Here is a 24,966-nt window from a genome sequence, read left to right on the forward strand (position 1 = left end):
CTAGTTGGCCCAGTACCTAAACCACCGCCTGTACATGTTGAGCGACCAATTCATTCCCTTACCATATCTGAATCTAGTGTTCTTAAGATGTTAACATCTGTTAAAATAGATAAAAGCCTTGGTCCTGATGAAATTCATCCAAGAATCATTAAGGAACTCGCTACCCAATTGGTCAAGCCTATATCCATATTGTATCGTAACAGTGTTGAACTGGGAGAAGTGCCACTAGACTGGAAGGAAGCATTAATTGCCCCAATATATAAGCAAGGACCTAAAAAACTACCCTTAAACCATCAACCAATAAGCCTTACTACAAAATTATGCAAGATACTAAAATCTCTTATTCGTGAAACTATTATTAGTCACCTAATTATTAACAAAATCCTTTCTAAACACCAATATGGCTTCATACATGGACGTTCAACAGTGTTGCAATTATTATACTATTTGGAACATTGTTCTGGAACCATGTCTAGAGGAGGAGTACTTGATGTCATATACCTGGACTATGCCACATGCTCGACTCTGTCCCCCACTGCCGTCTCCTTTGCAAACTTGAGAGCTGTGGAATACATGGCCAGATTCTTATGTGGATTACTACTTTTTTGACAAAGGCAACAATCAGTGGTTGTAAATGGGGAAAGATCATCTGCAGCCCCTGTCTTGAGTGGAATTCCCAAGGTGCGAGTGTCCTGGGACCCATCCTTTTCATAATACGTATATATAAATGACCTGCCTGAAACAATCAGTTCACCATTATACATGTTTACAGATGATGTCAAAATCTTATAGCAAATAACAGAGAGGTATGATTCTATTCAGCTCCAAAATGACTTAAACAACTTGCAGCAGTGGTCTGATACTTGGCTGATAAGAGTTAATCCATCAAAATGCAAAGTTCTTACATTGGGCTCCTAGAAATATTGTATATGAACATTGTTATTATATAAATGATGAACAGGAGCATGTAGAAGCAATAAAAGATCTTGGTGTTATACTGGACTCTGAACTGAAATTTGAGCAACATATTTTGGGCAAGATCAAGATTGCTAACTCGATGATGGGGCTTATTCGACGGTATTTTGCACCTTGGTCAAGATATGTTTAAATGGTTATATACAGCCTTCATCTGCAGCCACCTAGAATATGCCCAAGTTATTTGGTCACCTAGATACAGGAGCCTAGAAAGTAAAATTGAACAGGTGCAAATAAGGGCCACCAAGCTAGTTGATGGACTTGGACATCTTGAGTATTCCGACCGTCTCAGGCACCTTGACTTACCAACTTTGAAGTATCGGCGCCTGAGGGGAGATATGATTGAAATGTGGAAACACTTCAGTGTATATGAACAGGAAGTACTCCCTCCATCGTTCACACCTCTGGACAGGCCAAGCCGTCAACACAACACACAACTGTTTCAGCACTGCCCTACTGATGGTGTGTATGGACCACAGAGTAATAACTTCTACTTCAGAGCAGTTAATATTTGGAATTGGCTCCCTTCTGAAATAGTTGAGGCTCAAACAATTAACCCATTTAAATGTCGTCTAGATAAGATCTATAGGGTAGGCGGTGGCCGAAGTGATAGCGTACTGGACCCACATTCGCCGCGTGATGGACGACGCGGGTTCGAATCCTCACGCTACCACTCGGATTTTTCAGTCACCGCCGAGTGGCTTAAAACTACCCACATGCTGTCCTGAAGACCACCCATCAACCCGGACTCTAGAGGAAGCCGTCCAAGCGAATCAAGAACAAGTTCCGGTGGGCAGCATGAGCCAATGCAAGATGGCGCCACTATAAACACTCGCCTGCGCCAGAACGGGCTGGGCCGACCATCAGGCCCCACCTGGAAGAAGCCTTGGGCCGACCATCAGGCCCCACCGGGAAGATGCCTACCGGCGCAAAAAAAAAAAAAAAAAAAAAAAAGTATTGGGAAACTGCAGACTTTAAGTTTGACCCGACCATGCCACCACCCTCAGTTAACTTATGTCAACATCATATGAGCGCAGCATAGAGTTGTTTCATTCGACTGGTCTGCTAAACATACTTAAGTGTACATAAGTGTAAGTGTATGATCATTATCCTTCATTTTCATTCTCTCTTTTTCATATTCTCTCTCTTTCTCTCACATACACACACACACACACACGAAAGAGGCTGACTGACCTTTTGGCTTTGACCTGACCCTGGCTATGTTTGCTCGCAGGACTGGAGACGGGCGGCCACCAGGGGGAGGAAGACACAGCTGAAGGTCACGTTAAACAGGTAGTGACGAAACATTACGGTGGACAGATAACGACGTGAGATGAAACAGGTAAAGGTAACAAAGTGGGCGTCTCTCTTCTTTCTCTAACATTTTCTCATTTTTCTTACATTCTTGCTCTCACATTCTCTCTTTCTCATTCTTTCAATCTCATTCTCTGTCTCATTCTCATTACCTCTCTTATTCTTATTCACTCATTCTCCCTTATTCTCATTTTCTCTCAATCTCTCATTCTTATTCTTATTCCCTCTCATTCTCATTCTCAGTCTCTCTCATTCTTATTCTCTAGTTCTTATTATCTCATTCTCATTATCATTCCCCCTCATTTTCGTTCTCTCATTCTCATTCTCTCATTATTTTTCTCATTTTCATTCTTTCTCATTCTCTCATTCTTATTTGCTCATTCTCATTCAATCTCTCTCATTCTCAGTCTAATTCTTATTATCATTCTCCCTCGATTTCATTCTCTCTCTCTCTCTCTCTCTTAAAGGAGTTATCTTCTATTATCTATTCCACTCTTGTATCTTTTTCATCTCTGGTGATCAAGCTATCTCTGTCACACCACAGCCATTTCTCATCATCATCATCATCATCATTTAATCGACGCCTGCTCCTAGGAGCTCCCATCAGGTGATGGCCACGGCAGAAGAGCTTCCAACTTTCTCTGTCCAAACACTCCCTCCTTGCCTGCTCAAAGTTTCTCTAAGATCTTTCCCCCCCTCTCCCTAACGTACTCTTGCACCCTATCCCTCCATTTCACTGGAGGTCGTCCTCTAGCATTCCCTTCCTCTATCTCACTCACATACACCCTTCTGGTCATCTTACTCGCCTCCATTCGCTCCATGTGGCCAAACCACTTTAAGGTCTGTCGCTTCACTTCTTCCACCACTCCACACTTCTACCCTTCACCCCTGTGACACATTCCAAAACGCTCTTACACACATTCATTACTCACTTCATCCATTCTTCTCACACCACAAGCACTCCTCAAATAACTAATTTCCACTGCCCGCACTCTAGACCTCTGACTTCCATTCCAGGCCCACGTTTCACTTGCATATGTGAGGGTTGTTACTATTATTGTATTTCTCAAATTCCTCTTTACCTCCATGCTCACACTTCTGCCATTCATGATTCGTCCCAAAGACCCTACCACCCTTCTTCCTTGCAATGTCCTTTCTCTTATCTCTCCCTCCATACCACCATGCTTACACATAACTGATCCAAGGTACTTAAACTCATTGACCTCCTCCATTTCTTCACCATTCAAAATTATTTTTCCCTAAAAAACACTTAACCAACCCCTCTCAATAATTGGTGCATGACATGCATGTTGCATTTTCTCCTTTTACTGGTTAATATACCTCCAATAATGACATGCATGATTGTGTAACACTGTTGGTTGACGTCGAGTCAAATATACACTATAATTTGCATATTTGTAAGTTTTTCTCCTTCCTGCCCCAATACTTCTTTCTGTTTATTTGAAGTAAGCTTTGATTGAATCTGAGACGCTCTACATAGAAGTCTGTACATGCTTCTACATTAAAAGTAAGACCATGGTCAATATATAATGAACATTGCACAGAGGAAGTGTGAGGGATCAAGGCGGGTGTGGAACATTTCTTCTCAGCTTCTACAGAATAAAGACAAGGAAATGCTGGTGTTTTTCGATTAAAACCTGTACATACATTCTTAGTGCATATACTGCAGCAGTGGAATAACTGAAAACATGATATGTGGAAGAAATATGGCAGACAAGCCCATTAACGCCCACTGGCCGCCGGTCAGTCGCGGGGCACTCACATACACTCTGATAATTGCTGCCTAGCTGGTTCCCCCACCCACCAGCTGCCCATCAGTCAGGCTGCCAGTCAGTCAGCAGGGCACCCACTTACACTATCTGATAATTGCCGCCTGACTGGTTCCACCAGCCGCCCACCAGTCAGGCCGCCAGACAGTCAGCGGGGCACTCAGGTACACTATCTGATAATTGCCGCCTGACTGGTCCCCCCACCCACCGGCCGCCCGCCAGTCAGGCCACCAGTCAGTCAGCGGGACACTCACGTACACTATCTGATAATTGCTTCCAGGCATCCGTCCAAGGCGCCGGGGTGAAAGTTGTTGTTTTCCTTTGCTGTTTATCTACTTTGTTTTTGCACCACAAAGAGCAGTCAAGCGTAAAAAACATGTATAAAAACACACAACTGCAAAGTGTGCATAAGTAAGCATGTGGAAAGAGAGAGAGAGAGAGAGAGAGAGAGAGAGAGAGAGAGAGAGAGAGAGAGAGAGAGAGAGAGAGAGAGAGAGAGAGAGAGAGAGAGAGAGAGAGAGAGAGAGAGAGAGTAATTTTGAAGTTCTGTATGTACAATAAAAGTACGTCAATAAATAACAATAGATTACTTCTCACTATACAAAAACTATAGATAGCCTACACCTGAAAACACTCTCTCTCTCTCTCTCTCTCTCTCTCTCTCTCTCTCTCTCTCTGTAATGTCCAGTGGTTACAGCAGTGCCTGGCAGAGCTGAGGAGGCTAACACATTTCACACATGGTCACATCCTGATCACAGACTTTTATTAAGGAATGATTTACAGGAAAACATAAAATTAATGTTTCAATACAACATTTCCTTGATTTCATCAGATGGTTCCAAGACCAATTTTTATCTATAAGTAATAAATACATCACGTTGAACCAAATTTGCGTAGTTTAAACTCGCGTAAAACAAGACGTCCCTGTAATTACAAACATGGAAATCATGGAACAAGTTAACAGTGAAGGGAAGGCCGGTGGACAGCATGAAACACTGCGCTGATGCCACATGAATGCAGCGAGAAACTGAACAATACATTGCATCAGGTATTAATGTTAGGCACACAAGGTTATGCTTCATGTTACTAAATAAAATAAAAATAGAGAATAGTAAATAAATAAAAAAAGTTACCTTTATAATGTTTTTGTTGTTGTGGTGGTGGTGATAGTAATGATGGTGATGATGTAAAGATGGTGGTGGTGGTGGTGCAGGACATTACCCTCACAACATCACACCACAGTCACCTCCCTAATGCTGTTGTGTTGGTGGTGGTGAAGATGTGGTGATGGTGATTTGGTGGTGGTGGTGATGGTGAAGATGTGGTGATGGTGATGTGTAAATGTGTTGATGGTGATGATGCAGTGATGGTGTTGATGTGGTGGTGGTGATGATGTGGTGGTGGTGATGATGTGGTGATGGTGATGATGTGGTGATAGTTTTGATGTGGTGATGGTGATGATGTGGTGATGGTGATGTGTTGATGGTGTTGATGTGGTGATGGTGATGATGCAGTGATGGTGTTGATGTGGTAGTGGTGATGATGTGGTGATGGTGATGATGTGGTGATGGTGATGATGTGGTGATAGTGTTGATGTGGTGATGGTGATGATGTGGTGATGGTGATGATGTGGTGGTGGTGGTGATGATGTGGTGGTGGTGATGTTGTGATGGTGTTGATGTGGTGATGGTGTTGATGTGGTGATGGTGTTGATGTGGTGATGGTGATGATGTGGTGATGGTGTTGATGTGGTGATGGTGATGATGTTGTGATGGTGTTGATATTGTGATGATGTGGTGATGGTGATGGTGTTGATGTGATGGTGCTGATGTGGTGATGGTGTTGGTGTTGATATGCTGATGGTGATGATGTGGTGATTTTGATGATGTGGTGATGGTGATGATGTGGTGATGGTGTTGATGTGGTGATGGTGTTGATATGGTAATGGTGATGATGTGGTGATGGTGATGATGTGGTGATGATGATGTGGTGATGGTGATGATGTGGTGATGGTATTGATGTGGTGATGGTGCTGATGTGGTGATGGTGATGATGTGGTGATAGTGTTGATGTGGTGGTGGTGATGATGTGGTGATGGTGATGTGGTGATATTGATGATGTGGTGATGGTGATGATGTGGTGATGATGATGTGGTGATGGTGTTGATGTGGTGATGGTGATGATGTTGATGTGGTGGTGGTGATGATGTGATGGTGATGATGTGGTGATGGTGATAATGTGGTGATGGTGATGATGTGGTGATGGTGTTGATGTGGTGATGGTGTTGATGTGGTGATGGTGATGGTGTTGATGTGGTGATGGTGTTGATGAGGTGATGGTGTTGATGAGGTGATGGTGATGGTGATGATGTGGTGATGGTGTTGATGTGGTGATGGTGGTGGTGATGATGGTGATGCTGTGGTGATGGTGTTGATGTGGTGATGGTGATGATGTGGTGATGGTGTTGATGTGGTTATGGTGTTGATGTGGTGATATGGTGATGATGTGGTGATGGTGTTGATGTGGTGATGGTGTTGATGATGTAATGGTGATGATGTGGTGAGGGTGTTGATGTGGTGATGGTGATGTGGTGATGGTGATGATGTGGTGATGGTGTTGATGTTGTGATGGTATTGATGTGTTGATGTGGTGATGGTGTTGATGTGGTGATGGTGTTGATGTGGTGATGGTGTTGATGTGGTGATGGTGATGATGTGGTGGTGTTGCTGTGGTGATGGTGTTGATGTGATGGTATTGATGTGTTGATGTGGTGATGGTGTTGATGTGGTGATGGTGATGATGTGGTGGTGTTGCTGTGGTGATGGTGTTGATGTTGTGATGGTATTGATGTGTTGATGTGGTGATGGTGTTGATGTGGTGATGGTGATGTGGTGATGGTGATGATGTGGTGATGGTGTTGATGTGGTGGTGGGGATGATGTGGTGATGGTGATGATGTAGTGATGGTATTGATGGTGATGATGTGGTGATGGTGATTATGTAGTGATGGTGATGATGTGGTGGTGATGGTGATGTGGTGATGGTGTTGATGTGTTGATGGTGTTGATGTGGTGATGGTGTTGATGTGGTGATGGTGATGATGTGGTGATGGTGATGATGTGGTAATGGTGTTGATGATTGTGTTGATATGGTGATGGTGATGATGTGGTGATGGTGATGATGTGGTGATGGTGTTGATGTGGCGATGGTGTTGATATGGTAATAGTGATGATGTGGTGATGGTGATGATGTGGTGATGGTGTTGATGTGGTGATGGTGCTGATGTGATGGTGTTTATGTGGTGATGGAGGTGATGATGTGGTGCTGGTGATGATGTGGTGAAGGTGATGTGGTGATGGTGATGATGTGGTGATGATGAGGTGATGGTGATGATGTGTTGATGGTGTTGATGTGGTGATGGTGTTGATGTGGTGATGGTGTTGACGGTGTTGATGTGGTGATGGTGATGATGTGTTGATGGTGTTGATGTGGTGAAGGTGATGATGTGGTGATGGTGTTGATGTGGTGATGGTGATGGTGATGATGTATTGATGGTGTTGATGTGGTGATGGTGTTGATGTGGTGATTGTGATAATGTGGTGATGGTGATGATGTGGTGATGTTGATGTGGTGATGGTGTTGATGTGGTGATGATGAGGTGATGGTGTTGATGTGGTGATGGTGTTGATGTGGTGATGGTGATAATGTGGTGATGGTGCTGATGTGGTGATGGTGATGATGATGTGTTGATGTGGTGATGGTGATAATGTGGTGATGGTGATGATGTGGTGATGGTGTTGATGTGGTGATGGTGTTGATGTGATGATGTGGTGGTGGTGGTGGTGATGTGGTGGTGGTGGTGATGATGTGGTGATGGTGATGATGTGGTGATGGTGTTGATGTGGTGATGGTGATGATGTGGTGATGGTAATGATGTGGTGATGGTGATGATGTGATGGTGGTGATGATGTAGTGATGGTGTTGATGTGGTGATATGGTGATGATGTGGTGATGGTGTTGATGTGGTGATGGTGTTGATGTGGTGATGGTGATGATATAATGGTGATGATGTGGTGAGGGTGTTGATGTGGTGATGGTGAAGATGTGGTGATGGTGATGATGTGGTGATGGTGTTGATGTTGTGATGGTGTTGATGTGTTGTTGGTGTCGATGTGGTGATGGTGTTGATGTGGTGATGGTGATGATGTGGTGGTGTTGATGTGGTGATGATGATGGTGTGGTGATGATGATGTGGTGATGGTGATGATGTGGTGATGGTGTTGATGTGGTGGTGGGGATGATGTGTTGATGGTGATGATGTGGTGATGGTGTTGATGGTGATGATGTGGTGATGGTGATGATGATGTGGTGGTGATGATGTGGTGATGGTGTTGATATGGTGATGCTGTGGTGATGGTGATGATGTTGATGTGATGATTGTGTTGATATGGTGATGGTGATGATGTGGTGATGGTGATCATGTGGTGATGGTGTTGATGTGGTGATGGTGTTGATGTGGTGATGGTGTTGATATGGTAATAGTGATGATGTGGTGATGGTGCTGATGTGGTGATGGTGTTGATGTGGTGGTGCTGATGTGATGGTGTTGATGTGGTGATGGAGGTGATGATGTGGTGGTGGTGATGATGTGGTGAAGGTGATGTGGTGATGGTGATGGTGTTGATGTGGTGATGATGAGGTGATGGTGATGATGTGGTGATGGTGTTGATGTGGTGATGGTGATGGTGTTGATGTGGTGATGGTGTTGATGTGGTGATGGTGTTGATGTGGTGATGGTGATGATGTGTTGATGGTGTTGATGGTGTTGATGTGGTGATGGTGTTGATGATGTAATGGTGATGATGTGGTGAGGGTGTTGATGTGGTGATGGTGATGTGGTGATGGCATTGATGTTGTGATGGTGTTGATGTGGTGATGGTGTTTATGGTGATGGTGTTGTTGTGGTGGTGGTGTTGATGTGTTGATGGTGTTGATGTGGTGATGGTGATGATGTGGTGATGGTGATGATGGTGATGATGTGGTGATGGTGTTGATGTGTTGATGGTGTTGATGTGATGGTGTTGATGTGGTGATGGTGATGATGTGGTGGTGTTGATGTGGTGATGGTGATGATGTGGTGTTGATGTGGTGATGGTGGTGATGGTGTTGATGTGGTGATGGTGATGATGTGGTGATGGTGTTGATGTGGTGATGGTGTTGATGTGGTGATGGTGATGTGGTGGTGGTGATGTGGTGGTGGTGATGATGTGGTGATGGTGATGATGTGGTGATGGTGTTGATGTGGTGATGGTGATGATGTGGTGATGGTAATGATGTGGTGATGGTGATGATGTGGTGGTGGTGATGGTGTTGATGTGATGGTGTTGATGTGGTGATGATGTGGTGGTGTTGATGTGGTGATGGTGATGATGTGGTGATGGTGATGATGTTGATTTGGTTATGGTGTTGTGGTGATATGGTGATGATGTGGTGATGGTGTTGATGTGGTGATGGTGATGGTGTTGATGTGGTGATGGTGTTGATGTGGTGATGGTGATGGTGTTGATGTGGTGATGGTGTTGATGTGGTGATGGTGTTGATGTGGTGATGGTGATGATGTGTTGATGGTGTTGATGTGGTGATGGTGTTGATGTGGTGATGGTGTTGATGATGTAATGGTGATGATGTGGTGAGGGTGTTGATGTGGTGATGGTGATGATGTGGTGATGGCATTGATGTTGTGATGGTGTTGATGTGGTGATGGTGTTGATGTGGTGATGGTGTTGATGTGGTGATGGTGTTGATGTGTTGATGGTGTTGATGTGGTGATGGTGATGATGTGGTGATGGTGATGATGGTGATGATGTGGTGATGGTGTTGATGTGTTGATGGTGTTGATGTGATGGTGTTGATGTGGTGATGGTGATGATGTGGTGGTGTTGATGTGGTGATGGTGATGATGTGGTGTTGATGTGGTGATGGTGGTGATGGTGTTGATGTGGTGATGGTGATGATGTGGTGATGGTGTTGATGTGGTGATGGTGTTGATGTGGTGGTGGTGATGTGGTGGTGGTGATGATGTGGTGATGGTGATGATGTGGTGATGGTGTTGATGTGGTGATGGTGATGATGTGGTGATGGTAATGATGTGGTGATGGTGATGATGTGGTGGTGGTGATGGTGTTGATGTGATGGTGTTGATGTGGTGATGATGTGGTGGTGTTGATGTGGTGATGGTGATGATGTGGTGATGGTGATGATGTTGATTTGGTTATGGTGTTGTGGTGATATGGTGATGATGTGGTGATGGTGTTGATGTGGTGATGGTGTTGATGTGGTGATGGTGATGATGTGGTGATGGTGATGATGTGGTGATGGTGATGATGTGGTGATGGTGTTGATGTGGTGATGGTGATGGTGTGGTGAGGGTGTTGGTGTGGTGATGGTGTTGATGTGGTGAGGGTGATGATGTGGTGATGGTGTTGATGTGGTGATGGTGTTGATGTGGTAGTGGTGTTGATGTGGTGATGGTGTTGATGTGGTGATGGTGATGATGTTGATGTGGTGGTGGTGATGATGTGATGGTGATGATGTGGTGATGGTGATGATGTGGTGATGGTGTTGATGTGGTGATGGTGTTGATGTGGTGATGGTGATGATGTGGTGATGGTGATGATGTGGTGGAGGTGATGTTGTGGTGGTGGTGATGTGGTAATTGTGTTGATGTGGTGATGGTGCTGATGTGGTGGTGGTGATGTGGTGATGGTGTTGATGTGGTGATGGTGTTGATGTGGTGATGGTGATGATGTGGTGATGGTAATGATGTGGTGATGGTGTTGATGTGGTGATGGTGTTGATGTGGTGATGGTGATGATGTGGTGATGGTGTTGATATGGTGATGTGGTGATGGTGTTGATGTGGTGATGGTGCTGATGTGGTGATGGTGTTGATGTGGTGATGGTATTGATATGGTGATGGTGTTGATATGGTGATGGTGATGATGTGGTGATGGTGATGGTGTTGATGTGGTGATGGTATTGATATGGTAATGGTGCTGATGTGGTGATGGTGTTGATGTGGTGATGGTGCTGATGTGGTGATGGTGCTGATGTGGTGATGGTGTTGATGTGGTGATGGAGGTGATGATGTGGTGGTGGTGATGATGTGGTGATAGTGATGTGGTGATGGTGATGGTGTTGATGTGGTGATGGTGATGATGTGGTGATGGTGTTGATGTGGTGATGGAGGTGATGATGTGGTGGTGATGATGTGGTGATGGTGATGTGGTGATGGTGTTGATGTGGTGTTGGTGTGGTGATGGTGTTGATGTGGTGATGGTGATGATATGGTGATGGTGTTGATGTGGTGATGGTGATGATGTGGTGATGGTGTTGATGTGGTGATGGTGATAATGTGGTGATGGTGATGATGTGGTGATGGTGTTGATGTGGTGATGGTGTTGATGTGGTGATGGTGTTGATGTGGTGGTGGTGGTGGTGATGTGATGGTGGTGGTGATGTGGTGAGGGTGATGATGTGGTGATGGTGTTGATGTGGTGATGGTGATGATGTGGTGATGGTGTTGATGTGGTGATGGTGATGATGTGGTGATGGTGTTGATGTGGTGATATGGTAATGATGTGGTGATGGTGTTGATGTGGTGATGGTGATGATGTAATGGTGATGATGTGGTGATGGTGTTGATGTGGTGATGGTGATGATGTGGTGATGGTGTTGATGTGGTGATGGTGATGATGTGGTGATGGTGTTGATGGTGTTGATGTGGTGATGGTGATGATGTGGTGATGGTGATGATGTGGTGATGGTGTTGATGTGGTGTTGGTGTGGTGATGGTGATGATGTAATGGTGATGATGTGGTGATGGTGTTGATGTGGTGATGGTGATGATGTGATTGTGTTGATGTGGTGATGGTGTTGATGTGGTGAGGGTGATGATGTTGTGATGGTGTTGATGTGGTGATGGTGTTGATGTGGTGATGGTGGTGATGGTAATAATAATAATAATAATAATAGTAATAATAATAATAATAATAGGTTTATTAAAGTATGGCAGCCGTCAGGCTGAAAATATACAAATTAGAAATACAATAAACTATAATATTAAATAGGCTACACTAGAGGGGGGGAGGGGAGGGTTGGAGGTGGTTTAGGAGAGCTAAAAATAGAGACAAAAGGGGAAGGGAGGGTGGTGTAAAGGGAGCACTGAGAGGGTGGCGGTGAGGTGTTAATCTGCACCGCGACCCGTTGGGATTGACTATCACTGCTGGGCATTGTTTATAATCCTCACTATCTCTGGTACTGCGCTTCATTTGTAACGGTCAGTACGCAGCACCCTGAAGGGCGTGAGTATGTTGTGGTGTCTGGTGAAGCGGGCGGGGGGAGGGGCGTCGGGTGGCAGGAGGTGGCGGTGGCGAGGATGATGAAGCAGGGAGACACCAAATTTTCTGAGGGCGTCCTGGTGTCTGTCAGAGAGCCTCGGGAGAGTCAGGGTGGTCTGGGCATTGTCGTAGGCGTGGTAGTCAGGGCCTAAAATGACCCTGAATGCCCTCTTTTGAACCCTTTCAAGCTGCTGTTGTTGGGTGAGGGTAAGGGACGATGAGGCATACATGAGCTTTGGGAGTATGAAAGATGTGTAAATACTGCACAGCTCAGCAGCCGGTACCCCCAGCGTCCTAAGTCTACACAGCACGTACAGCTTGTAGGAGGCTGCTCTGATGGTGTTGGAGACGTGGAGCTTCCAGTTGAGTTGGTTGTCAACATTGATGCCGAGTAATTTGGTGGACTGGACAACCTGGAGGTGGTGTGAGCCAATAGACAGCAGCGGAGGAGGCACATCTCTCTTGGACGTGCAAACATGCATCACCATGGTCTTGGTGTGGTTAATAGTGGCATTATTGTCCACCGTCCATGCCTGAAGGTTGTCGAGCGACGCTTGAAGATGAGCATAGTCTGGATCTCTGTTGAAGACGGTGACGCCCAAGGTGCTGTCGTCAACATATTTCCAGCGATGCGGTGTGTCCATGAGGGCGTTGTTAATGAGCACCAAGAAGCAAAGCGGACCCATTTTAGTGCCTTGCGGGACGCCACACGTCAGGTCAAGAGGAGGGGAGACCGAGCCCTGGGAGCCAACTATTTGCTGGCGTGGGCTGAGGAAATCAGTCAGCCACGATACAATATTAGGGTGAAGCCCCAGCTCAATGGCCTTAGTAATGACAACAGTGTGGTCTACAAGGTCAAATGCTTTCCTGAAGTCGACAAAAGCAAGGGCAAGGGAGGTGTCTCGTTTGTCTAGGTGGCTGTGTATGAAATCTAGAAAGCTGACCAGGCAATGAGTGGCAGAGGAGTGTTTCATGTTGCCAAATTGTTGGATGTCTATGAGGCTACTAATATCATCATAAGCCCAGTTAAAAATAAAATCTTCACAAATGAGGCTGGGAATGGGAGTGATGGCGATTGGCCTTAGGTCATTAAGGGACTGAGGGCTGGAAGTTTTGGGGATGGGAGTAACATAGGACGTTTTCCAGTCGCTTGTGCAAGTGTTTTGTTCAAGTGAAGCATTTATAATGGAGCAAATGGGGGTGGCAAGTTCAGGGGCAAATTCCTTATAGATTTTAATTGGGAGGTCAGTGGGCGTGGTAGCTCTGTGTGTCCTTAATTTCTTTATTGAAAACATCAACCTCCTGGACGGAGGGGTGGGGAGGGGATGGTAGGTATGTGGGGAGGGTGAGATCAAGTTTTGGGAGGCTTTGACAGATACCAATGAAATGGATATTTATCTCCTCAGCCGCCGGTCAGGTGATAAATGTGAAGTGCAAGGAACACAAAGGAACACAAAGGAAGAACAAACAACAGGAGACCTGCTGGTCCTTACGAGGCTGTTTGTGACAAGCTACACTAACTATCTAATCAAAGGTGGAAGATGAAGGACAGCAAAAGCGAAGGCTCCTCCCCACCCCCCATCCCTCCAGCCAAAGCTGGCAGGAAAGGAAAAAGAACCATGCAGCATGGAAAAACTGCATGGAATTTATGTAGGAAAGACGAAAGAACTACCATTACTGCTACCACTAACCGGGCGATAAAAGCGGACAAGGACACCAGTATTCGAAAGAACTTAACGTTATTACGACAATGAGTAATATCTTAGTTGCTGGTTGGATTCAAAATACTTGTCTAATCTATTCTTGAAGGCCGTAACTGTTGTACTATCAACGACATCACAGGGTAGAGAGTTCCAAACATTAACAACTCGATTGAAGAAGAAGTGTTTAGCTTCGTGCGACGAGAATCTTTTACCACTTATCTTCAAATTGTGATTTCTTCTTGTTCTATTTGATCAATCAATTGTAAAGTAATTTTCCGCATTAATATCACTGAATCCCTTAAACATTTTAAACACTTCTATTAGATTGCCTCGCATTCTTCGTATTGATAGGCTGAATAAATTTACTTCTTTAAGCCTTTGTTCATATGATAAATTTCTCAACCTAGGAATCATCTTTGTTACTCTTCGTTGAACCCGTTTCAACTTTGCTATGTCTTTTCTGTAATAGGGAGACCAAAACTGTACACAGTACTCTAGACGGGGTCGAATCAACGAATTATACAGTTTTAATATTACTTTTTCCAATTCATTATTAAAGACTCGTCCGATGAAGCCAACCAATTTGTTTGCAGTTTTAACTACCTCTGAACAATGCTGACCGGGCTTTAAATCGCTTGATATAGTGATTCCAAGATCCTTTTCTTTACTTACTGCAGAAAGTTGTTGGCCATTCATTACGTATCGAACGCGATTGTTATTTTTTCCGATGTGCAACACTTTACATTTGTCAATGTTAAATTTCATTTGCCATTGATTGGCCCAACGTGCAAGTCGATCTAGATCTGATTGTAAAGCTTCTTCGTCGAGTGTCGCAGTTACTTTACTAGCAATTTTTGTGTCATCAGCAAATTTTGATACTTTGCAAGTGAGCCCATCATCGATATCATTAACATAAATTAAGAAGAGCATGGGGCCAAGCACTAATCCTTGAGGTACGCCGCTTCTGACATCGAGCCAGTTAGATGTAACACCGTTTAGAACTACTCTTTGTTTCCGCTCAGAGCCAGTCCGCAAGCCAATTGTGAATGTTACCCGAGATACCGTGCGCCAATAGTTTGCTGAGCAATCGTTGGTGGGGGACTTAATCAAATGCCTTTTGAAAATCCAGATATATGATATCTACTGATCTGCTTTCATCAAACACCTCAAAAATATAATGAAAAAAATCAAGTAAGTTAGTCAAACACGAACGTTTACTACGGAAGCCATGTTGCGAATTATTTATTAGATTATTTTCTTCGAAGAATTTCACCATATTGTCGCGAATGATAGTCTCCGTTAACTTACAAACAATCGATGTCAGGCTAATTGGTCGATAGTTTCCTGGATGAGACTTGTCCCCCTTTTTGAAAATTGGTGTGACATTTGCAAGTTTCCAATCTGACGGAACTTTTCCAGCTGTTAAAGATTTATTGTATATGATGGAGAGAAGGAGGGAGAAGGAGGGTGAATGTTTGCCGAGTCCACAAAGAGACCTGACCTTGTGATACCACTGTCTGTTGTTGGCCTGTTTAAGATGGTGTATTTTATCTGGATAATAGTTTGCTCTGGCGGTTTTGATCTCCCTGATGACTCTGTTCCTAAGCTGTCTGTAGCGGGCAGGGTCTGTGTTGTGGGCCCTGTTTCTCTGCGAGATGAGCCTCTTGACGGTGGGGTTAATCCAGGGGGCGTCAAATGGATGGACTGGGAATGTCTTGACGGGGAAGAAGGTGTGGTAGGCACTGGTAATAGTGTGCTGGTAGTGCTTCCATTTCTGGTTGACGTCTGGCTCATTTGTTACCTCAGTCCAGGGGTGTTGAGTAATCCACTGCCCGAACCGTCTGATGGCCGAGTCGGTCAGGGGCCTGAATGATCTGGCGGAGGATGATTGAGGCAGAGAGGTGGTGTGAGCCGGTTCCCACAGGACTGACAGGTGGCCGCTGCGTCCCATGATGGTGATGTGGTGGTGGTGTTGATGTGATGGTGGTGGTGCAGGACATTATCTTCACAACACCACACCACAGTCACCTCCCTAATGTTGCTGTGTTGGTGGTGGTGGTGGTGGTGCAGGCCATTACTTTCACAACACCACACCACAGTCACCTCCCTAATGTTGCTGTGGTGGTTATGGTGGTGGTAATGATGGTGCAGGCCATTACCTTCACAACACCACACCACAGTCCACCACAGTCACCTCCCTAATGTTGCTGTGTTGGGCTGCCTCAACCACCATGGGCAGTCCCTCCACCACCTCACCGAAGACAAGAGACGAATTCTGACTTTCCAGACAATACTTGGTGAAGATGCCAAACAGACCACGCACACCCTGGGTATGGTCATTCCACAACAGCCCACACACATCCCCCAGCCGGCCTGACCTTCGGTACTTACCCTTATTAAGGTCAGGCAGCAGGATGGAATCCCCCTCCCCATCATTACTCTCATAGTCCCCGGCCCACACAAACTCTCCCAATTGCCCCTTCCTCCCCACCCCTAGCAAGCTGGTGTTACGGTAGGAGGGGCCGCGCTGCCCCGTGCACAGCAACAGAAACTGTCTGCCCCGCGGGGTGTCGCGGCTCAGATAGATTTGGACCCGCTGTGTTATGCTGCCTGGCCAGGACAGGTCCAGGAACACAGTGCAGGGGGGGGAGGGCGGCACAACCTCATTCACCTGTAAACACATAATACAACAGTTGATGTGGCACACACACGCACACACACACACAAGATGGCGGACGGACACAGCTGAACTCCTGACGCGTCTTCATATTATCATCAAGCTATGCGGGAACTAAACCCTAGACGTGGGAATTAAGGTGGGAGCCGTGCTAGGTGACAATCATGCTTTTCCGGATTAATAAAGGCTGAGAACAGTGAATAACACTGAATAATGAGCCAGGAGAAGGCGGGGGCGACGGCATCGTCGTCACCGGCGGGTTTGTTTACACTAGTAAGCAGGGGAGCCAGGCCAAGGGACAATGATTTTGAAGGTTTCTCGGATGATGTGGAGAGGCACAGAGACCAAGACATTATGTTGAGAAGGAGACTTATCAACTTGGAAAGGGAGATGAAGGAAATGAAGGACAGAATGGGGGCGTTGGAGAGGGAGGTTGACGTCCTGAAGATGGAGAAGAATGTATGAAAAAATGCATACAATGACCTGCATAAGCAGGTAACACTGAATGAGAAGGATACACATAAAGTCTGGAAGGAGGAACAAGAAAAGGAGAATGTTAGCTTTAAGAAAATTGTGGAGGAGCATGTTAAGGCAAAGGATGAAGCAATAACTGAAAAGGTGATCAAGGTGATAAAAGAAAAGTCAGAAATAGTGAGGGATGTAGTTGATAAAAAGAAGTCTGTAGTAGTGGTGGGCATTAATGAAGAGCACATGCCGATCAAACATACAAGGGAAAAGAAAGAAAGGAAGGCAGTGGAGCAAGTAACTGAAGCAATTCAGGAAGATCATGAGCTGGTAGGAGAGATCGAGGAAGTATTCAGGCTTGCGAAGTACGAAGAAGGAGCCCAACGACCAGTAAAAATTAGATTTAGGTCTCAAGTGGCTGTGGCAGAAGTGATGGGAAAGTCATGGAAGTTAGAGAGAACAGAGGCCTACAAAAAAGTCTGGGTAAGGAAGGACAGAAGTGTGGAGGAAAGAAAAACGATAAGAAACTTAAAGAATCAAGCTAACGAAAAGAATGAAGCAAGGTCAGAGGATGACAAAAAGAAGTTTTTCTGGAGAGTGATAGACATGGACCTAAGGAAGTGGTACAGAAGGGAAGAGGAGACAGCTTGAAAGTGGCAAAAAACAGATGTTATGGGGATTACAGAAACTAAATTGACTGGTAGTATAGATGCATTTAACTTAGGGGATGGTAAATATAATGTATGGATGAGAAATAGAGAAAATAAACAAGGAGGAGGAGTGATGCTATTGTTGAAAAAAGAATTGACTGTGGAGGGTGTCACCTATGGAGAAGGGGAAGTGGAGGTTTTAAATGTGGGAGTAAGAATGCAAAGGGGAGGATGCAGAAATATTGCAGTGGTGTATGTCCCCCCAAAACCAGCTCATGGACAGAAGAATTGTACAAGCTGGAAGACACAATAGAATGCCTAAGGAGATTGCTGGTGGAGAAAGAAAAGATTTTGATAATGGGAGATTTTAATTGTAAGGAAGTGTCATGGAAAACTGGTCAACAGAAGGAAGTGAAGCTTCATGGGGGAACAAGGTTTTGGAATTGGTTATAGATAACGTCCTCACACAGTGGGTGGAGGAAAATATGAGATTCAGAGGAAATGATGAGCCATCTAGATTGGACTTGATAATCACCAGGGAGCCGGATACCATAGAGGAGATGAACTATAAGAGCCCTATAGGGAAGAGCGATCATGTCCTTATCGAATACATATTACGAGAAGAAGGTAGAAAAATCAGAAATGAGGACTACAGGAAAGAATGGTTCAACTTTAATTAAGCAAATTTTGAACAACTTAGGAAGCATTTTGAGGAAGCACAATGAGATTCTTTTTTTGAGGCTGACAATGTGGAAGAAAAATGGGCTATCTTGCTACGGATTTACGAAGGAGTGGAAAACTGGGTACCAAGGATGAAAGTTGGCCAGAAATCAAGAGAAGAGTGTTATAATAGAAAGTGTGTAGACACCAAGCAGGATAAGGAGAAGGCATGGAACAAATGGAGAAAAAATAGGAGGATGGATCTATGGAATGAGTACAAAGGGAAGAGGAATGCAAATGTCAAAATAAGAAGAGAAGAAAAAAGTAATTTTTAGAAAAATATTGTAGATAAGTGCAAAGACCAGCCAAAACTGTTTTATAAGTTCATAAATGGAAAACTGAAAAATAGAGATGAGATCCAGGAAGTTAAAGTTAATGGTGAAACTTCTGAAAGTATAAGTGAAATAGTAGAAGTGATGATTGTTTCCAAACAGTGTTCACAAGGGAGAGTGAGTTTGAAGGTATAGATGCAGTGCCAGAGGATAGAGTTGGACTGGAAAGGATACAAACATCAACAGATGTAGTTAGGAAATTATTGGAAGAACTGGATGCGAGGAAACTGGCAGGACCGGATGATATAGCAAATTGGGTGCTAAAAGAGTGTAACCAGCAAATAGCTGGAAAGTTGAGCAACTTGATTAATGTCTCACTATCACAAGGGAAGGTACCAATGGACTGGAAACACGCTAACATTATCCCAATATATAAAGGAGGAAGTAAAGAAGATCCGTTGAACTACAGCACCCTCTCGAGTTTCACGCTATCCGAGTTTCGCGATCCTCGAGTTTCGTGGTTAGTTTTAAATTCTTACCATCCCGACTTTCGCGCATTATCACTCCGAGTTTCGCGCTGCTTTGACATGTACGGGTCACGTCTACTTACCATCGCCGTTGCGCGCGCTACCTTAAAAGGTAGTATCACACTGGACGTTTTCCTCCAATCAATGTGGCTATGGCAAGAGAGAGAGAGAGAGAGAGAGAGAGAGAGAGAGAGAGAGACTTATTTACACATTAACCGCATTTGAACTTCCTGCCGCCTCTTCCCTGTCGCATTTGGTTCAACTCGGCGCAGCCTCAATACCACGCAAGACCCCGACTCGATAGGAGGTGTGTAGCTTCACTCTGGTTATTAGCCCCTCTCGTGAAAGGTGAGATAGAGAGGATGAAAACAAGGAGAAAGGAGAAGGGTGTGGGGAGGGAGGGTCAGAAAGGAGAGTCAGGTCAGGGCTTTGGTCAGGACGACCTGACTCAGGTCAGGGCTTTGGTCAGGATATGACCTGACTCAGGTCAGGTCAGGTCCATATTTGTCACACACACACAGGTGAAATGAGAACGATGTGGGAAAGATGGGGCAGAAAGGAGAGTCAGATCAGGGCTTTGGTTAAAACATAACCTGACTCAGGTCAGATCATGTCCTGACTTGTCACACACACACACACACACACACACACACACACAACCACAGAAGGGGAATAAGAATGGTGTGGGGAGGGAGGGGCAGAAAGGAGAGTCAGATCAGGGCTTTGGTCAGGATATGACCTGACTCAGGTCAAACCATGACCTGACTCTCCCTTCTGCCCCTCCCTCCCCTCACCTTTCTCATTTCCCTTTCTGTGTGTGTGTGTGTGTGTGTGTGTGTGTGTGTGTGTGTGTGTGACCACAGCTGGGGTTGCCCAAGCTGGTGCCAATGCGGTGGGAAGAAAAAGGGCCCAGTGTGACACCAGCTTATGGACAACCGACAACTCGCTCCTGGATGGGCGTATGAGCGTTGCCAGTAGCCACAATAGTTAGAGGAAAACGGCCAGTCGGACACCACCTTAAGGCAGTGAGGCCGCCGATTGGGTTAGTGCCGGCAATGACGACATCGGACTCCCAGCGAATCACAAGCGTGTTTTCAGAGCTCAGCCAATCATAAGGCTTCATCTGTGGCTTTAAATTGACCCGTTCTCTCTTCCTGTTTTCTTCCTTTTTCCAAGGTAAGTATTTTGAGATAACAAGGGAGTAAAGGAGGAAAAAAAGTGAGCTCCAGGGGACAGCATGAGCCAATTATAATGGCGCCACTATAAACAGTTGCCTGCACCATGACAGGCTCGGGGCCAACCATCACACCCAGATGGATAGTCTGCCGGCGCCATAGGCCACGTAAAAAAAAAAAAAAAAAAAAAAAAAAAAAAAAAAAAAACTCCACGGGTCGGAACTAATAAGCGCCTTTTCAGTGTTTTCAATACCTCGAGCTTTGTGATCCTCCAGTTTAGTGCTATACCTTCGGAATGAAGTGAGCGCGAAACTCGAGAAGGTACTGTATAGGCCAGTGTCATTAACAAGCGTAGTAGCCGAGATGTGAGAAAATTATAAAAAACAGATGGGTGGAATATTTAGTAAGCAACAGTATATTAACAAATAGTCAAATCGGATTCAGAGGAGGGCGATCTTATGTAACTAATCTGACCAGCTTCTATTCAAGAGTAATTGATATAATGTAGGAGAGGGACGGTTGGGCAGATTTGCATGTACAGGTAACTTGATTTATGCGAGTTTAGTTTATGTGTTTTGAACTAACGCAGGGTCCAAAATCCAAATAATTGTTTAATTTACACGTTTTTTCACTTATATGCGATATTTTATGGAGTGGCTACCAGATGTCTCATGCAACTGGACTCACACGGCGTTGCGGCCACGCAGCTGAGCTCAGTTCTTCCCGCGCACCACTTGACAACAATACAGTACCCACGCTGCCACGCTACTCAACAATAGGGGTGGGCAGATACCGGTACTAACGGTACCAGCTATACGGTACAGTACTGGTACCAGACTGCTCGGTACTGGTACCAATACTAGCCAGTTGCTCATGGTGTCCCTCATTTATTCCTCACACGAATGAGCTGAGACTGAGTGCCTGAGTGGATATCTCGGTGATATGGATATTCTCTCTCTCTCTCTCTCTCTCTTGTTTATGACATAACCAAATCACTGGACGTAGTCTATCTTGATTTCCAGAAAGCGTTTGATGAAGTCCCACATCATAAATTACTTTACAAATTAAAGCAAATAGGTATTGACAGTCAAGTAAACCAATGGATCGCGAATTGGTTGAGCAACAGACAACAAAGAGTAGTGATTGACGGATTTAACTCAAAGTGGGCGCCGGTCACTAGTGGTGTCCCTCAGGGCTCGGTTCTTGGCCCAGTGCTCTTCATTATTTACATCAACGACATGGATGTTGGACTCAATAATCGCATTAGTAAATTTGCAGACGACACAAAGATCGGTAACTCGGTTCTCACTGACGAAGACAGCTTGGTTGGATAGATGGGAGATGCCCTTTAACGTAGACAAGTGCCAGGTCCTTCAAGTTGGAACGAGGAATAAGAAGTTCGATTACGAAATGCACGGCGTTAAACTCAAAAGCATTCAATGCATCAAGGACTTGAGGGTCAAAATTGCGTCAAACCTCAAATTCTCACAGCAATGCATCGATGCAGCAAATAAAGCGAACAGAATGTTGGGCTTCATTAAAAGAAACTTTTTATTCAAGAATAAAGATGTAATACTCCCACTCTACAATAGTTTAGTCAGACCCCACTTGGAATATGCGGTACAGTTTTGGTCTCCCCACCATGCAAAGGACATTGCTAAACTAGAAGGTGTTCAGCGTCGGGCAACGAAAATGATCCCTTCCTTGCGCAACAAATCCTACGAAGAAAGGCTTTCCACCCTTAACATGTTTTCTCTTGAGAAACGTCGCCTCCAAGGAAAACTGATCAAATGTTTTAAAATACTTAGTGGTTTCACGAATGTAGACAGATCAACATTGTTTATGATCGATGACACTTTGCGCACGAGGAACAATGGCTTAAAACTCAGATGTAGACAAGTAAATTCGGACTGCACCAAATTTTTCTTCACCAACGTTGTAGTGCGAGAATGGAATAAGCTCCCACCGTCAGTGGTCCAGTGTAACACGACTGACTCCTTCAAAAAAAAGCTTGACCGTCACTTCCTTCAACTTAATATCAACTAGAGTAGAAATGCAACGTTTTGGAGCCTTCTGATTAATGTAAAATCACTTAGGATTAAGGACAGACCACCTAGTCTGGACCATGGGGTCTGTGTGGTCTGATTTTCTATGTAAATCTATGTAAATCTCTCCACTGAATGAAGTGAATATTTATTTCTCGATAGAAGCCTACCTCTTGTTTGATTTACATTGTTTTTGATTTACGCGACCTCTTCAAGGACACAATACTCGCGTAAATCGAGTTACCTGTATCTGGACTTAAAGAAAGCATTTGATAAAGTGCCCCACAAGAGATTAATATGGAAACTCAATCATGTTGGAGGGCTGGGAGGTTCAATGTTGGATTGGATTATAGACTTTTAACGAAGAGAGAAATGAGAACAGTAATCAGGAACAATAAATCAAGCTGGACGGAAGTGACCAGTGAAGTCCCCCAAGGATCGGTGTTGGCTCCAATTATGTTTGTAATATATATTAATGACATGACAGAAGGGGTGACAAGCATATGAATATGTTTGCTGATGATGCTTAAATAATGAGGAGGGTGGCAAGTAAAGAAGACTGTGTAGCCCTAAGCCAGGATCTAGACAGAATAAGCGAATGGTCAAGCAAATGGGAAATGACATTCAATACAAGGAAGTGCAGTGTGATGGAGTTTGGTAAGAGCAGTAGATGAATATCAGGGAACTACTTTCTGAGTAATGAAAGAATCATGAAAAAAAACAGAGGAAATAGATCTGGAAGTGACAATAACAAACAAGCTATCCTTTGGAAAGCATATAAACCAGATAACTGGGGAAACATACAATCTTCTTAGAAACATAAAAGCAGCATCTACATATCTAGATGAAGAAATGGCGACGAAACTAATAACATCGATGATATGTCTGAGACTGGAATATGCAGCATTAGTGTGGTCACATAGATTTAAGAAAGAAATTAGAAAGTTGGAAAGAATACAAAGAGCAGCGACTAAATTACCAGAAACTCTGAGAGAACATACTTATGAAGAAAGACTGGAGAAACTGGGACTAACACACTGGAGAGAAGGAGAGAGAGAGGGGACCTTATAGCATTATACAGGATACAAGAGGGATTGGAGAAATTGGACAGGGAAGACCTAGTGGTACTTGATAGGAGTGTGACAAGAGGGAATGGTAAGAAATTGAAGAGCGACTGTAGGAGAGACATCAAGAAATACAGTTTTCCATACAGAAGCATAACTACATGGAACGGACTTGACGAGGAGACTGTGCAAAAACGATTCATGAATTTAAAGCCAAACTGGATAGAGGTAACTCTCGATTTACGCGAGTACTGTGTCCTTGAAGAGGTCGCGTAAATCAAAAACAATGTAAATCAAACAAGAGGTAGGTTTCTATCAAAAAATAAATATTCAAATCATTCAGTGGAGAGAGAGAGAGAATATCCATATCACCGAGATATCCACTCAGGCACTCAGTCTCAGCCTCACTCGTGTGAGGAAGAAATGAGGGACACAATGAGCGACTGGCTAGTATTAGAACCAGTACCGAGCAGTCTGGTACTGGTACCGTACCGTATAGCAGGTACCGGTACCTCCCCACCCCTATTGTTGAGTAGCATGGCAGCGTGGGTACTGTATTGTTGTTCATGTGGCGCACAGGAAGAACTGAGCTCAGCTGTGTGGCTGCGGCGCCGTGTGAGTCCAGTTGCGTGAGACATCTGGTGGCTACTCTATAAAATATCGCGTATAAGTGGAAAAAACGTGTAAATTAAATTTTTGGGGGGATTTTGCACCCTGCGTTATTTAAAAAACGCGTAAACCAAACTCGCGTAAATTGAGAGTTACCTGTAATAAGGGTTATGGAGAAGGGACAGCATGAGGCTAGTATGGCTCTTTTCCTGTATTTCACAACGAGGTAAATACAACTAGGTAAATACACACACACACACACACACACACACATCCAAGACTAGAATATGCAGCATTAGTGTGGTCACCTAGACTGAAAAAAGAAATTAGAAAGTTGGAAAGAATACAGAGAGCAGTGACTAACTACCGGAAACTCTGAGAGAACATACTTATGAACAAAGACTGGAGAAATTGGGACTAAAAACATTGGAAAGAAGAGAGAGAGGGAACCTAATAGCATTATACGGGATACAAGAGGGAATGGAGAAATTGGACAGGGAAGACTTAGTGGTACGTGATAGGAGTGAGACAAAAGGGAATAGTAAGAAATTGAAGAAGAGCGTCTGTAGGAGAAACATCAAGA

General features: G+C 44.5%; 1 protein-coding gene and 1 long non-coding RNA gene across 2 annotated transcripts in view; one reads left to right on the forward strand and one right to left on the reverse strand.

Annotated features, from left to right (window-relative positions):
• The window catches only part of LOC127005592 (uncharacterized), a 182,501-nt gene that overhangs the window by 120,567 nt on the left and 36,968 nt on the right, over nucleotides 1–24,966 (reverse strand). The window lies entirely within an intron of this gene.
• Nucleotides 7,241–8,995, forward strand: LOC127005596 (uncharacterized). Its single transcript, XR_007758745.1, has 2 exons — nucleotides 7,241–7,388; nucleotides 8,702–8,995. It is a non-coding gene; the product is annotated as an uncharacterized LOC127005596 (long non-coding RNA).

The sequence above is a fragment of the Eriocheir sinensis genome, chromosome 30 (assembly GCF_024679095.1).
Source record: "Eriocheir sinensis breed Jianghai 21 chromosome 30, ASM2467909v1, whole genome shotgun sequence".
Classification (NCBI taxonomy): Eukaryota; Metazoa; Arthropoda; class Malacostraca; order Decapoda; family Varunidae; genus Eriocheir; species Eriocheir sinensis.